The 15,351-nt window shown below is 45.8% G+C and overlaps 1 protein-coding gene across 3 annotated transcripts in view; it reads left to right on the forward strand.

Annotated features, from left to right (window-relative positions):
* The window catches only part of LOC140395495 (alpha-1,6-mannosylglycoprotein 6-beta-N-acetylglucosaminyltransferase B-like), a 1,325,626-nt gene that overhangs the window by 726,045 nt on the left and 584,230 nt on the right, over positions 1-15,351 (forward strand). The window lies entirely within an intron of this gene.

Here is a 15,351-nt window from a genome sequence, read left to right on the forward strand (position 1 = left end):
GCACGTTCTCCCCGTGTCTGCGTGGGTTCCTCCGGGTGCTCTGGTTTCCTCCCACAGTCCAAAGCTGTGCAGGGTTAGGTGGATTGGCAATGCTAAATTGCCGTTAGTGTCCAAAAAAGGTTAGGTGGGGTTATGGGGATAGGGTGGAGATGTGGGGATAGGGTGTAGGTGTGGGCTTATGTAGGATGCTCTTTCCAAGGGCCGGTGCATACTCGATGGGCTGAATGGCCTCCTTCTGCACTGTAATTCTATGATTCTACTAGTTCCGTTCTGAAACAATTCCAGTATGTTTATTAAATATGATATCCTTTTCATAAATTCATGTTGACTTTGTCTAATCCCGTTGATATTTTAGAAATGTCCTGTTATCACATCCTTTATAATAGGCTGTAGCATTCTTCCTACTACTGATGTTAAGCTAACCGATCTGTAATTCCATGTTTTCTCCCCCTCTCCTATTTTAAATAGTGGGGTTACATTTGCCACCCTCCAACCTGCCCGGACTGTCCAGAATCTACAGAACATTGGAAGTTGACAACCAATGCATCCATTATTTCCATAACCACATCCTTCAGTATAAGGATGTAAATTATCAGGCTCTTGAGTATTTATCAGCTTTCAGTCTCATTATTTTCTCCAGCACTAGTTTCCTTTAATTCCTCCTGCTCACTTAACCCTTAGTTCCTTATCATTTCTGGGTAGTATTCCTCTGTGAAGATAGAACTGAAGTATTTAGAGTCAGAGTGGTTTATAGCTTGGAAACAGGCCCTTTGGCCCAACTTGTCCATGCCGCCCAGTGTTTACCACTAAGCTAGTCCCAATTGCCCACATTTGGCCCATATCCCTCCATACCCATCTTACCCATATAACTGTCCAAATGCTTTTTCAAAGACAAAATAGTTTAATTGTTCTGCCTTTTCCTTGTTCTCTATTATAAATTCTCCTGTTGCAGTCTGTAAGGGGCCTACATTTGCTTCATTAATCTTTTTCTTTTTACATACTTAAGGAGGTTTTTACAATCTGCTTTTATGATACTTACAAGTTTACACTCATATGCTCATACTTGCACAGGCTGCAAATTAAAGTCTAAGAAGGCAAGTGCACAACGGTCTCCAAGCATGCATATATTCAGAATCAGAAACTAAATCTCACAGCGTTGAAGGAAGACTTGGAATCCCACACCAGGTCTTGTGCACTGTTTGTAGCAATAAGGTTACTGTGATTCTCATTACATACCGGGGAGAGATGATGGTGTCACTGCCCCCGGGGCTAGTGCGCGGTCATTTCCAGCCCCACTTGACCCTGAGTCACAATACAAGTAAAGTTAGATGTTATTTTAAAATACGTGAGGACCTGGGCCGAGCCCAATAAACTGCAGTCACCAGGTTTGTAAAATTTAAACAAACATAACCTTTTATTATTTAAAAATAATATAATTAAACAAACAAAAGTGTAACTGGCTACCTAATACCCTTTTCCTACCCCCTCCCCCTATCTAAATACCCCTACTCTCTCTACACGCGCACAAACAAATAACAGAAGGAAAAGGGTAGCTGAGAGGTAAAGAAATTCTCAATAAAAACAAAAGGATAAAGGATCTTTGATGCACTAGAGTGGTTTCCAGTTAATGGGCTGGATTCTCCGATTTTGAGGCTATGTCCGGAGGAAGTGTCTAGTTTTACGATGAAACTGTTGGCGCCGCCCCCATGCCGATGCTCCGCCCGGTAGGGGAGTTGCAGCCGCACCACATAAGACTCCTGGCGTTCCCAACATAAACGACCAAAGAATTGCCGGGTCCGTGGCCACGCATGCGCACCTGCAGCGGACGCGTCATTCACCATGGCGCCAGCCGTGCGCAGACCCGGCCTGCCAGATAGTGCCCCCCTGACCCCCCCCCCCCCCCCCGTCCCCCGTCCCGTCGCTACCCCCAGACCAACCCCCAATGGTCCCCCAGCCCCCACCGAAGCCCCCCCCGCACAGCCCCCACCGAAGCAACCCCGGCCAGCGGAATGACTCCCCCCGACTGTGGCGGCAGTGGACACAGTCCGCAGTCACCACGCGAGGTTGACAAAAATTCAAGAGGACACGTGTCCCGCACAGTCGGGAACTCAGCCCATCGAGGGCGGAGCATCAGGGGAGGGCCTACGGGTGACATCCTGAGGCCGTCTCAACAGCAAGCGATGTACTCCCTGATGGCACCATTTTGGAGGGGCCGGAGAAAAGAGGCACCGCCGTCGATATCGGCGTCAAAAGGGATTCACCGCCTGATCGCAGATTAGATATCGGCATCGGGCAACGGAGAACCCACCCAATGTCTTTCTGGAGTTCAAACTTTCACTTTGGGATTTTCTGCTTCTAGGCTTGAGATGTTTTTCTCTGGTAGGGTTGTCTACTTTCTCTGTACATTTACGTGCATTTCAAGTTTCTAGTGAAGATGTACCAGGCAATCACTGGTTTTCGAACATTAAACTGTTCTTTATTTCAGCAGCGAGGGAGAGACTGTTCCTTCTCCTTTCCATGTCTAATCACTTCTCCCCAGCCCTCTCAGAAGCATCGTGCAGGAAGCAATCACTGACTATTGCCAGACAAAACACTGCCCCGGCCGACCCACAGGTTGCCTGCCAGCCAATTGAACCAATTTCCTCCAAAGCTGGTTCTTAAGATTCATTCAGCGCCGATTACATCGGGCGGGTTTCTCCGTCCTGTCGCACCAAATTCCTGGTGCGGCACACCTTCGGGATTCTCCGTTTTGCCGGCTGGTCAATGGGCTTCCCATTGTTGGGCAACCCCATGCCGTCGGTATACCCCCAGGCTGCCACCAAAATGGAGAATCCCGACTGCAGAGAATTCAGCTTTCTGTTTTCCTTCTCTAAATACAAAATACAAATACAAAACCAATACCCTGTCTTGACTAGCAAGCTGCTCCAGCTTGAACCCCCTGCTTAAAGGTACATTCCAATTATGGGTCCACGGATCAAAAAATAATAAAATAAAATAAACAGGAACAAAGAAAACAATAGAAAGTACTCTGACAATAGGGATGGTTCTCCCGTTTCCTTCTCTCAACTGACCAACAGTTTAAAAGAATAAAGTGTTTTAATCCTGAGTGCTATAACTGTGAATGACAGACAAGTGACAGGTTTTCTGGGCATTTAAAAAAGGAAGATAAATATTTATGGATCTGTTAATTTGTCAAGCCCTGCCCTTTTTTGCTAAGATGCCATCCATCATTGTGAAAATTTTTGCTTTAGTCATCAATTCTCACAGGAAGGTGATTTGTCACACTTTATAAACGGTTGTACTTTATACTGTCTCTTTAATTCCAAGGTATAATTATGTTAAGGAGATTCAAAGAGAGTTCATTAGCATTTCTCCCTGGATAAAAGGTCCATATAAATCATGTTGCCATGGAGATGGATTTGACAAGTGAACAGGTCATTGAAAGCCATTGTAGTAACGAGTTACAGCGTTCTCCTAAGATATCACTGACCCTCACAGACCCAAAGTCAATCTGCAAGAATCTGAGTGAGTAAGGAGAGATAGAAGCAAAAGGTCCATCATACAGAAAGAGATCATGAGCTGATGCTCAAATGGAAGAGACAAATTAAGGTTATTAGGACATAATTGGGCTGGAAGATTTGCCTCACTTAGGCTAGAGGGAAAAACCTCCAGTATAACCCTCACTGTGAAATTCAGTTGTGGGATTTGAGGTTATCCAGCTGGAAAAGGAAAACGAAAGTAAGCCATTTGGAGCTGGGAATTTTTCTAGACCGCTTCTTATTTATTAGCATGTCTACTTAAGAGACGGAGTGAAATATAACCATGGAACGGGAATGGAAAATCTTTTCTGTAGTTTTGAGTACAATTATCTACTGAAACAGTGTTTAGCCAATGTTGCTTTTCGTTTTTTTTGTTACACAGAAGTCTTAAAACTTAAAATCCTTTTGTGTGATCCTTCCAGTCAGTCAGTGGAAATTCAAATTTCTTTCTCAAAGTTATCGGTCTTCATAGGGATGGTAATACCAGCAAGTCTACAGTGGAATGATGCTTCCAGTTCTGAAGTGCTGTCCTTTTCATTTCATCTTACTGAGGGGTTATGGGCCTAAAATAGAAGGGCTAAGGCTTAACATATTATGGAATAAGTAAGCAGAGATAGATGACTGGTTTCTGAAAGCGGCAGCAGTTTGAAGTGCTTGGTGTATAAGGATGAAATTTAAGTCAGAAGCAAACAAGGCAAAGGTGGTATAAACTCCTGCAGGTTTTGTCCCCTAGCCTTTCAAGATGAACCCCTGGTCATAGTGTCCATAACTTGTTCTGCAAATGGGAAAATTGCATGGAGGAAATGTAACCCCTTTCCTGTGGTTGCAAGCATCATTCAACCCAGTAATGCTGCCGAAACCTCCGAATGTCATATTTGCAAGACACTTAAACAGGGGGTCTCACTGAATCTTAAGGTTGTCACTCGTATTTTGGTATCAACAACGCAAAACAAACTATGGATACAATTTCTACTTTATGTAGAAAGCCTTTACAAACCCACTGAGCAATACTATATACTTACAGCATCAGTTGGTTCTGTAAGACCCTGCGGCAGCACGGTGGCGCAGTGGGTTAACCCTGTTGCCTCACGGCTCCGAGGTCCCAGGTTCGATCCCGGCTCTGGGTCACTGTCCGTGTGGAGTTTGCACACACTCCCCGTGTTTGCATGGGTTTCGCCCCCACAACCCAAAGATGTGCAGGATTGGTGAATTGGCCACGCTAAATTGCCCCTTAATTGGCTACTCTATATTTTGAAAAAAAAAGAAAGTTTCTGTCAGACCCATGTGCAAGAGCTCGGGCGGGACTCTCCGGTATCCGGCGGGTGGGACGTACCAGCGCCAAAGAGTGGCGTGAACCACTCCGGCGACGGGCCGCCCGGAAGGTGCGGAATCTTCTGCACCTTCGGGGGCTGGGCCGGCGCTGGAGTGGTTAGCGTTGTGCCAACCGGCGCTGAAGGGCCTCCGGCGGCAGGCGCAAGTTGCCGCATGTGCAGGAGCACCAGCGTGTTCCCAGAACCGCTGTGTGATTCCTACGCATGCGTGGGAGGTTTCTTCTCCGCGCTGGCCATGGCGGAGCTTTACAGCGGCTGGCGCGGAGGGAAAGAGTGCCCCCATGCCACAGGCCCGCCCGCAGGTCGGTGGGCCCCGATCGCAGACCAGGCCACTGTGCCCCCCCCTTCCCGGGCCAGATTCCCCCGTGTCCCCCCCCCCCCCCCCCCCCCCGAGGACTCCGCAGGCCGCCCGCAGAGCCAGGTCCCACCGGGAAGAACCTTGTGCAATTCACGCCAGCGGGATTGGCTTAATATGGGCGGCCGCCCGGCCCATCGCAGAGCGGAGAATCGCCGGGGGGGAGTCGCTGCCAACGGCCCCCGACTGGCGCGGCGCGATTACCGCCCCAGCCAAAAAACAGCGCTGGAGAATTCGGGGGGCTGCGGGGCGGGATTCACGCCGCCCCTGGCGATTCTCCGGCCTGTGGGGGGTCGGAGAATCCCGCCTCTCGCCTCTGGGTGATCAGACCACTGAATGATCTTCCACACGACTTCCCGTGACTGACCAAGTCACACTTTCTGGCTGCAGCAGCGATGATTTTGAGAGTTGTGGCTTTGATCCCCTTTCTGATCCTGGTTTGTCGACATATAGGTGATGTCTTAAGTCGAATCATCCAATTGGGTTATCAATTCCACCCTGACCTAGCAAAGACCATCTGAATGAGGCCATTTCCTTCAAGAGATGTCCCCAGAAATGTGGCAACAATGGAAGTCATCCCTGGCTGGGATTCTCCGAGCCCGTGCAGGGTCAGAGAATCGCGGGGCTCGCGAGAATCCCGCCACGCCTTATCAAAGTTTTGTACAGCTGCATCATCACCTCATGGCTCTTAAATTCAATCCCTCTGTTAATGAACGCTAGCACACCATAGGCCTTCTTCACAGCTCTATCCACTTGAGTGGCAACTTTCAAAGATGTATGAACATAGACGCCAAGATCTCGCTGCTCCTCCACATTGCCAAGAACTCTACCGTTAACCCTGTATTCCACATTCATATTTGTCCTTCCAAAACGGACAACCTCACACTTTTCAGGGTTAAACTCCATCTGCCACTTCTCAGCCCAGCTCTGCATCCTATCTATGTCTCTTTGCAGCCGACAACAGCCCTCCTCACTATCCACAACTCCACCAATCTTCGTATCGTCTGCAAATTTACTGACCCACCCTTCAACTCCCTCATCCAAGCCATTAATGAAAATCACAAACAGCAGAGGACCCAGAACTGATCTCTGCGGTACGCCACTGGTAACTGGGATCCAGGCTAAATATTTGCCATCCACCACCACTCTCTGACTTCTATCAGTTAGCCAGTTTGTTATCCAACTGGCCAAATTTCCCACTATCCCATGCCTCCTTACTTTCTGCAGAAGCCTACCATGGGGAACCTTATCAAATGCCTTACTAAAATCCATGTACACTACATCCACTGCTTTACCTTCATCCACATGCTTGGTCACCTCCTCAAAGAATTCAATAAGACTTGTAAGGCAAGACCTACCCCTCACAAATCCGTGCTGACTATCCCTAATCAAGCAGTGTCTTTCCAGATGCTCAGAAATCCTATCCTTCAGTACCCTTTCCATTACTTTGCCTACCACCGAAGTAAGACTAACTGGCCTGTAATTCCCAGGGTTATCCCTATTCCCTTTTTTGAACAGGGGCACGACATTTGCCACTCTCCAATCCCCTGCTACCACCCCTGTTGACAGTGAGGACGAAAAGATCATTGCCAATGGTTCTGCAATTTCATCTCTTGCTTCCCATAGAATCCTTGGATATATCCCGTCAGGCCCAGGGGACTTGTCTATCCTCAAGTTTTCAAAATGCCCAACACATCTTCCTTCCTAACAAGTATTTCCTCGAGCTTACCAGTCTGTTTCACACTGTCCTCTCCAACAATATGGCCCCCCTCATTTGTAAATACAGAAGAAAAATACTCGTTCAAGACCTCTCCTATCTCTTCAGACTCAATACACAATCTCCCGCTACTGTCCTTGATCGGACCTACCCTCGCACTAGTCATTCTAATATTCCTCACTTTTGTGTAAAAGGCCTTGGGGTTTTCCTTGATCCTACCCGCCAAAGATTGTTCATGCCCTCTCTTAGCTCTCCTAATCCCTTTCTTCAGTTCCCTCCTGGCTATCTTGTATCCCTCCAACACCTTGTCTGAACCTTGTTTCTTCAGCCTTACATAAGTCTTCTTTTTCCTCTTAACAAGACATTCAACCTCTCTTGTCAACCATGGTTCCCTCACTCGACCATCTCTTCCCTGCCTGACAGGGACATACATATCAAGGACACGTAGTACCTGTTCCTTGAACAAGTTCCACATTTCACTCGTGTCCTTCCCTGACAGCCTATGTTCCCAACTTATGCACTTCAATTCTTGTCTGACAACATCGTATTTACCCTTCCCCCAATTGTAAACCTTGCCCTGTTGCATGCATCTATCCCTCCATTACTAAAGTGAAAGTCACAGAATTGTGGTCACTATCTCCAAAATGCTCCCCCACTAACAAATCTATCACTTGCCCTGGTTCATTACCAAGTACCAAATCCAATATTGCCCCTCCTCTGGTCGGACAATCTACATACTGTGTTAGAAAAGCTTCCTGGACACACTGCACAAACACCACCCCATCCAAACTATTTGATCTAAAGAGTTTCCACTCAATGTTTGGGAAGTTAAAGTCACCCATGACTACTACCCTGTGACTACTGCACCTTTCCAAAATCTGTTTCCCAATCTGTTCCTCCACATCTCTGCTACTATTGGGGGGCCTATAGAAAACTCCTAACAAGGTGACTGCTCCTTTCCTATTTCTGACTTCAACCCATACTACCTCAGTAGGCTGATACTCCTCGAACTGCCTTACTGCAGCTGTTATACTATCTCTAATTAACAATGCCACCCCCCCCCCCACCTCTTTTACCACCCTCCCTAATCTTATTGAAACATCTATAACCAGGGACCTCCAACAACCATTTTTGCCCCTCTTCTATCCAAGTTTCCGTGATGGCCACCACATCGTAGTCCCAAGTACCGATCCATGCCTTAAGTTCATCCACCTTATTCCTGATGCTTCTTGCGTTGAAGTATACACACTTCAACCCATCTCCGTGCCTGCAAGTACTCTTCTTTGTCAGTGTTCCCTTCCCCACTGCCTCATTACACGCTTTGGCGTCCTGAATATCGGCTACCTTAGTTGCTGGACTACAGATCCGGTTCCCATTCCCCTGCCAAATTAGTTTAAACCCTCCCGAAGAGTACTAGAAAATCTCCCTCCCAGGATATTGGTGCCCCTCTGGTTCAGATGCAACCCATCCTGCTTGTACAGGTCCCACCTTCCCCAGAATGCGCTCCAATTATCCAAATACCTGAAGCCCTCCCTCCTACACTCTTCAAACTTGGGCAAGGTTATTAATTGGCAAGATCACCATTTTTGCTTAAATGTTTCTGGGTTCTAGCTATTCTAACCATTTCACTGTTTGAAAAATGCTGATTATGGATAATGGGTTCTGTGGGCAAAGGGGGCATAACACAAAACTCCAGGGAAGAGGACAACGGACATTCGCAAGGGATCACTAGCAGTAAACCAATCAGAAATTATTGACTGAATTTCATCCCATAGGACTTAGTTTGGGAATTTGTTGTCCAATGTTCAGCCCAGTCTTGTTTTTGTTTTATTTTACCAGCAGCAGGTTTCACCTTTAAATGGCCTTGCGAATACAGATAGCTGTACTGCGGTAACAATGAAATGAATGATCAATTTTGATGTGATTTAATACCTGCATGTTTGTTTACTGACAAACTGCTGTTGATCGCTGGCTGATAATAGCCAGAAAAAACTGCATAGTCACTTTTTCAATGTAACGTGCATGCACCCATAATACTGGGGGATTAGTTTGAATTGCACCCATTTACATGTCATTTTTCATGAGTATTTAAAGCACACATCACAGCCTTCATTGTGTGTAGCACAACAATTACTCACTCAAGTCGAGAAGAGATGAAATCAATCAAGGCTTTATTAAGCAAGACTTGTTCCCCAGCAGCTCAGTTACAGAATGCGGCTGCTGGGAGAACTCGAGCTCTTATACTCCGCCTTCAGGGCGGAGCCAGCAGGCGGCAGATCCAACCAGGACCCGGGACTTGTCAGCCAATAGCCTCTCGGCTTCACAGGTACCATACTACCCCTAATACATACCACCACATTATGCAAACAGTATGTTGCCCGATTTCAGTCAATAGTCCTTTTAATGGTAGTGAACTGGTAATACGATGTATATTTTATCACGAAATAAAAACAAAGACTGTTTGAGCTACGAGAACTCTATACAGACTGTGGACCATCCCTAAAGACATACAATGCTGTAAGGGATGATTTAATTCAAGAATATGAACCTCTTTTTTTGTTATCCTTTCCCAGGAAAGTTTTTCATTTGGGCAGAATGTTCCTCAGGTTATGAATTTCTTCATTTGTTCAATGAATATATCTTTTACAGCCGTGTCACATTCATAAATAAAACAATGAGGAGTTCACTGTATTTTTCAAACATTTTATTATAGAAGTTCTAACTGAAGCAAAGGGTCGCCATAGAAAGAAAACTACTTATTGGAAAATATATGATTGCTGAAACAGAATTAATTGAGAATAAGACAGGTAAAAAAGCGCGGTTCAATTCCCGTACCAGCCTCCCCGAACAGGCGCCGGAATGTGGCGACTAGGGGCTTTTCACAGTAACTTCATTGAAGCCTACTCGTGACAATAAGCGATTTTCATTTTTCATTTTCATTTCAAATGTAATATAGCTCAACTATTCACCACCCACTTTGCTGTATTTAATTAGGAGAATATCAAAAATGTTGCAAATGAATGAGGTAACTGAGAGAAAGAGAAAAAATGTAGAGGGAAACAGCGAGGAACAGGATAGAAATTTTCAAATTTAGAGCTGGCACCAACCCAGGACCAAATGGCTTTCTTTTACGGCTCTATGAATTTGGGTAAATCACAGCAGCTTCTGCGTGGCTATCAACTGAAGAATGTAAATATAGAGGCGTGGAATTTCCACTTGATTGTATTTTTCTTTGTACGATGTCTCACAACACTAGGTTAAAGTCCAACAGGTTTGTTTCAAATCACTAACTTTGAGAGTAACATCGTCATCAAACCAGCAGACAAAGGAGGGGCCACCGTCATACTGAACAGAATGGACTACTGCAAAGAAGTGTACCGACAACTCAACAACCAGGGTAACACTGCAGACAGTTACCCGCAGATCCGACCAAGGAACACACCTGCCAACTCAACAGACTGATCAAGACCTTGGACCCAGACCTTCAGAGCACCCTACGTGCTATCATCCCACATACTCCCCGCGTTGGGGATGTCTACAGCCTCCCGAAAATACACAAGGCCAACACACCAGGCCGTCCTATCGTATCAGGCAATGGGACCCTGTGTGAGAACCTCTCTGGCTACATCGAGGGCATCTTAAAATCCATCGTACAAGGTACGCCCAGCTTCTGTCATGACACAACGGACTTCTTACAGAAACTCTGCACCCATGGAACAGTTGAACCAGGAAGATTCCTCATCACAATGGACGTCTTGGCACTCTACACCAGGATCCCCCATAACGATGGCATTGCTGCAACAGCCTCAGTTCTCAACACCGACAACTGGCAATCTCCAGACGCAATTCTGCAACTCATCCGCTTCATTTTGGATCACAACGTCTTCACCTTCGACAACAAGTTCTTCAACCAGACGCACAGAACAGCCATGGGGACCAAATTCGCACCTCAATATGCCAACATCTTAATGCACAAGTTTGAACAAGACCTCCTCACCGTACAGGACCTTCAACTGACGTTATACACCAGAAACATTGATGACATTTTTTGCCTTTGGACCCATGGCGAAGAATTACTGAAACGACTACACAATGACATCAATAAGTTACATCCCACCATCAGACTCACCATGGACTACTCTCCAACATCGGTTGCATTCTTGCACACACTCATCTCCATCGAGGACAGTCACCTCAGCACTTCGCTTTACCGCAAGCCCACAGATAACCTCACCATGCTCCACTTCTCCAGCTTCCACCCTAAACACATTAAAGAAGCCACCCCCTTTGGACAAGCCCTCCGTATACACAGGATCTGCTCAGACGAGGAGGAGCGTGACACACATCTACAGCCGCTGAAAGATGCCCTCGTACGAATGGGATATGGCGCTCGAGTCATCGATCGGCAGTTCCAATGCGCTACAGCAAAAAACCGCACCGACCTCCTCAGAAGACAAACACGGGACACAACCCTTCGTCGTTCAGTACTTCCCCGGAGTGGAGAAACTACGGCATCTTCTTTGCAGACTTCAACGCATCATCGATGAAGATGAACATCTTGCCAAGGTCATCCCCACACCCCCACTACTTGCGTTCAAACAACCGCGCAACCTCAAACAAACAATTGTTTGCAGCAAACTACCCAGCCTTCAGAACAGCGACCACGACACCACACAACCCTACCATGGCAATCTCTGCAAGACGTGCCAGATCATCGACATGGGTACCACCATTACATGTGAGAACACCACCCACCAGGTACACGGTACATACTCGTGCGACTCGGCCAACATTGTCAACGGACATCGCATGACAATCGCCAGGCAGGAATGTTCCCATCCAGTCGGGGAACACTTCAGCAGTCAAGGGCATTCAGCCTCTGATCTCCAGGTAAACGTTCTCCAAGGCGGCCTTCAGGACGTGCGACAACGCAAAATCGCCGAGCAGAAACTTATAGCCAAGTTCCGCACATATGACTACGGCCTCAACCGGGACCTTGGATTCATGTTGCATTACATTCATCCCCCACCATCTGGCCTGGGCTTGCGAAATCCTACCAACTGTCCTGGCTTGAGACAATTCACACCTCTTTAACCTGGGGTTACCCTGTCTCTGGATCTGTAAAGACTTAATTACTTGTAAATGCTCGTATTCAAAGTATCAGCTTGCATCTTTGACTTTGTCTATATATATATGTTTCTGGAACATACCTCTTCATTCACCTGAGGAAGGAGCAGTGCTCCGAAAGCTAGTGATTTGAAACAAGCCTGTTGGACTTTAACCTGTTGTTGTAAGACATCTTACTGTGCTCACCCCAGTCCAACGCCGGCATCTCCACATCACGTATTTTTCTTGAACAACACAATTCCCCAACATGGGTGTAACCAGCGGAATTATAAACACAACTTGGATTCAGCATAGTTCAAGTTTCTCTGATCATTCGCACTAATATTAAAGGCATAGCATGAGTAGCAGGCCCTGCTCATAAAACTGGTCATATGCCCAAAGTTGTTGGAAGCTTCCACCAATGGCATTTATTTTCAGGCCTACGAAGAGGCTCAGGCGTTAAGATGCCGTTTTTGGGTGCATGGGCACTATTCAGTATCTTCTGAAAGGTTTTGAATTTTTTTTTTTTAACTTTCCTAAGGAACTCAATGGTGCACCTTAATCTAACTGGAAAATAGTTCTGCAATTTTTTTAAAAGTTGTTTTCAGCTATTTAAAATCTGGTTACTCACAGGGAATGCACTAATTTTGAAGATGCTTAATTTATGTGATGAACCGATTTTCAGGCGCATCTATCAAACTGCACCCAGTCGCCACTCTTGAATAGATCAAGCAATGATTCTTAAAACCTAAAAAATATGTTTTGCAATGCTGCTCGCTTGCACTGGTTTGAGGCAGACTTTTTTATGTTTGGTGATATGCAAATGTATTTGAGTGGAAACCTGGGGAATGAAAAATGCTCCTCATGAAAAGGTGGAATTTTATGCAAAGTATGTGCCAGAATATCTGATTGTGCCCAAAGCGGAATCTCGACCGCCTGACCTTTTATTTCATTAATGGTCCATTAGATGCAAAACGTGATTTTTTTAAAAAATCATTAATGGGATGATCACTAACGAGCAATCTGCTGCACAGTCAGAAGTAACATACTGTAGGTACTGAAAATCTGAAAAAAAGCAGAAAATGCTGAAAAACAGCAGCACATCGGGCAATATTTATGGAAAGGGAAACAAGGTTTATGGGTCAGATTTTCCAATTGGAGATGGGAATCAGGAGACTGCCAGCAGGCAGGAACTTTCAGGGTATCAGGCCCAAAGTGACCTGAAGGCAGAAGTGGATGCAGGCTGAATCTCAAGCTCGCCTCCATTCCCACAAAGCCTCGGCCCGGTGTTTGAGGAAATCAGCAGCTCATCTATATGCAGTTGAGCCTTTTTAGGACTTTAAACTACCCCTCACCTCTTCACCCCATACACTTCCCTTACCCTTACAAACCCTGCCCTGTCACCTTGAATTCCACCACTAACGCGGGTTTGACCCTGGCTGGGTCACTGTCCATGTGGAGTTTGCACATTCTCCCTGTGTCTGCGCGGGTTTCCTCCGTGTGCTCCGGTTTCCTCCCACAAGTCCCGAAAGACGTGCTGTCAGGTGATTTGGACATTCTGAACAGGCGCCATACTGTGGCGACTAGGGGATTTTCACAGTAACTTCATTGCCGTGTTAATGTAAGCCTACTTGTGACACTAATAAAGATTATTAATATTATTATTACCCTCACACTCTCTCCCTCCTCACCCTTACCCCCCACACCCTTGCCTCCTCATCCTAAACCCCTCATTCCCTATCATCACTCCCTATTATCCATTGTCAACTTTATGAACAAGACTCAGAAACCCTATTATAACAGTCGGAGACCATTAAACAGCCTGTAAAACATGAGTAAACAGATAGACTTCAGAACTGATTTATCAGTAGATATCGAGACTGAATACTTAAAAGCAATGGAAAAAGTAAACATTTACCGTTAGATATCATATTAGGCTTCCCTTTTAATAGAATGAAATATACTTTACCTTTTCATCCATTACATGTTTTGAACTCACCTAAAGACATTTCCACATTTCTAGTGTAAATCCTTTACCTGACAGCCTTCCAACTGGAAGAAATAACAATCTGGCAAACTGGTTTGAGGGATAGTTACATCACAGCACTGTCATAACTCACCTGACATAACACAGAGACAACTCATGCTCGGAATTTCATGATGAACTGGAAGGAAGGTCAAACATTTCACTTGCCTTTTAAACATGTGCCTCCAATCTCAGGTTCACACATCCATGCTACTGGCGTAAAGTCCGACAGCTGCTCAAGTCCGGCCACCTCCATGAAAATTAAAAAACTTACCTGGGGAAGACTCTCAATGAGCCCACATCGCTTGCCACCTTCATAGGTTTGGGCGGGATCCATGGCCCGCTTCCACCCCTGCCCTCGTGAAAATGGCTGGGGAGGGGGACTCATGGTAGCCTGTGACTATTTCTTTTTGTTCCCACCTTTGTTTGGCCCTGATTAGGACAAGGAAAAGCTGGCACAATGTGCCTTGTTGATGAACCTTCATTATAACTGGAAGAATTATTACTGAAATTTTATTTGCTCCTTGGCCAATATTAGAACCCATAGCTGAATCGTTGAATGTCATTGGCTAAGCGCCATTATGTGTGAGGGTAGTTATGGGCAGCACAGTAGCACAAGTGGATAGAACTGTGGCTTCACAGTGCTAGAGTCCCAGGTTTGATTCCCCGCTGGGTCACTGTCTGTACGGAGTCTGCACATTCTCCTCGTGTCTGCGTGGGTTTCCTCCAGGTGCTCCGGTTTCCTCCCACAGTCCAAAGATGTGCAGGTTAGGTGGATTGGCCATAATAAATTGCCCTTAGTGACCAAAAAGGTTCGGAGGGGTTATTGGGTTATGGGGATAGGGTGGAAGTGAGGGCTTAAGTGGGTACCAGTGCAGACTCGATGGACTGAATGGCCTCCTTCTGCACTGTATGTTCTATGTTCCCACAACCGCATGTTTAACTGACCACGGAGCAAATTGTATCAGTCATGAACTTCCAGTAGTGCAGTCTATAACTTATGGACAATTAGATGAAACATCTGCTATTTTTGTGCAATTTATTAAAATGATAATTGATGTTTCCAGGTTATAAAGTAAATTGTTGCCTTTTAGGTTCTAGAATTAATCTTTAATGTGCAATATTTTGGTAAACACCTTGAGAAAATTAGTTAACTGTAGGACCAGTCGATGTGCACGGAGGCATGTTTTGGGTCCTAAACAGAATAAAAAGTAAACATTTCAGTAGGAAATAAGTCGCCATCAATGAAAAGCCCAGCAGCTCTTGGGCATTTCCTG

The sequence above is a fragment of the Scyliorhinus torazame genome, chromosome 18, assembly GCF_047496885.1.
Source record: "Scyliorhinus torazame isolate Kashiwa2021f chromosome 18, sScyTor2.1, whole genome shotgun sequence".
NCBI classification, from domain to species: Eukaryota; Metazoa; Chordata; class Chondrichthyes; order Carcharhiniformes; family Scyliorhinidae; genus Scyliorhinus; species Scyliorhinus torazame.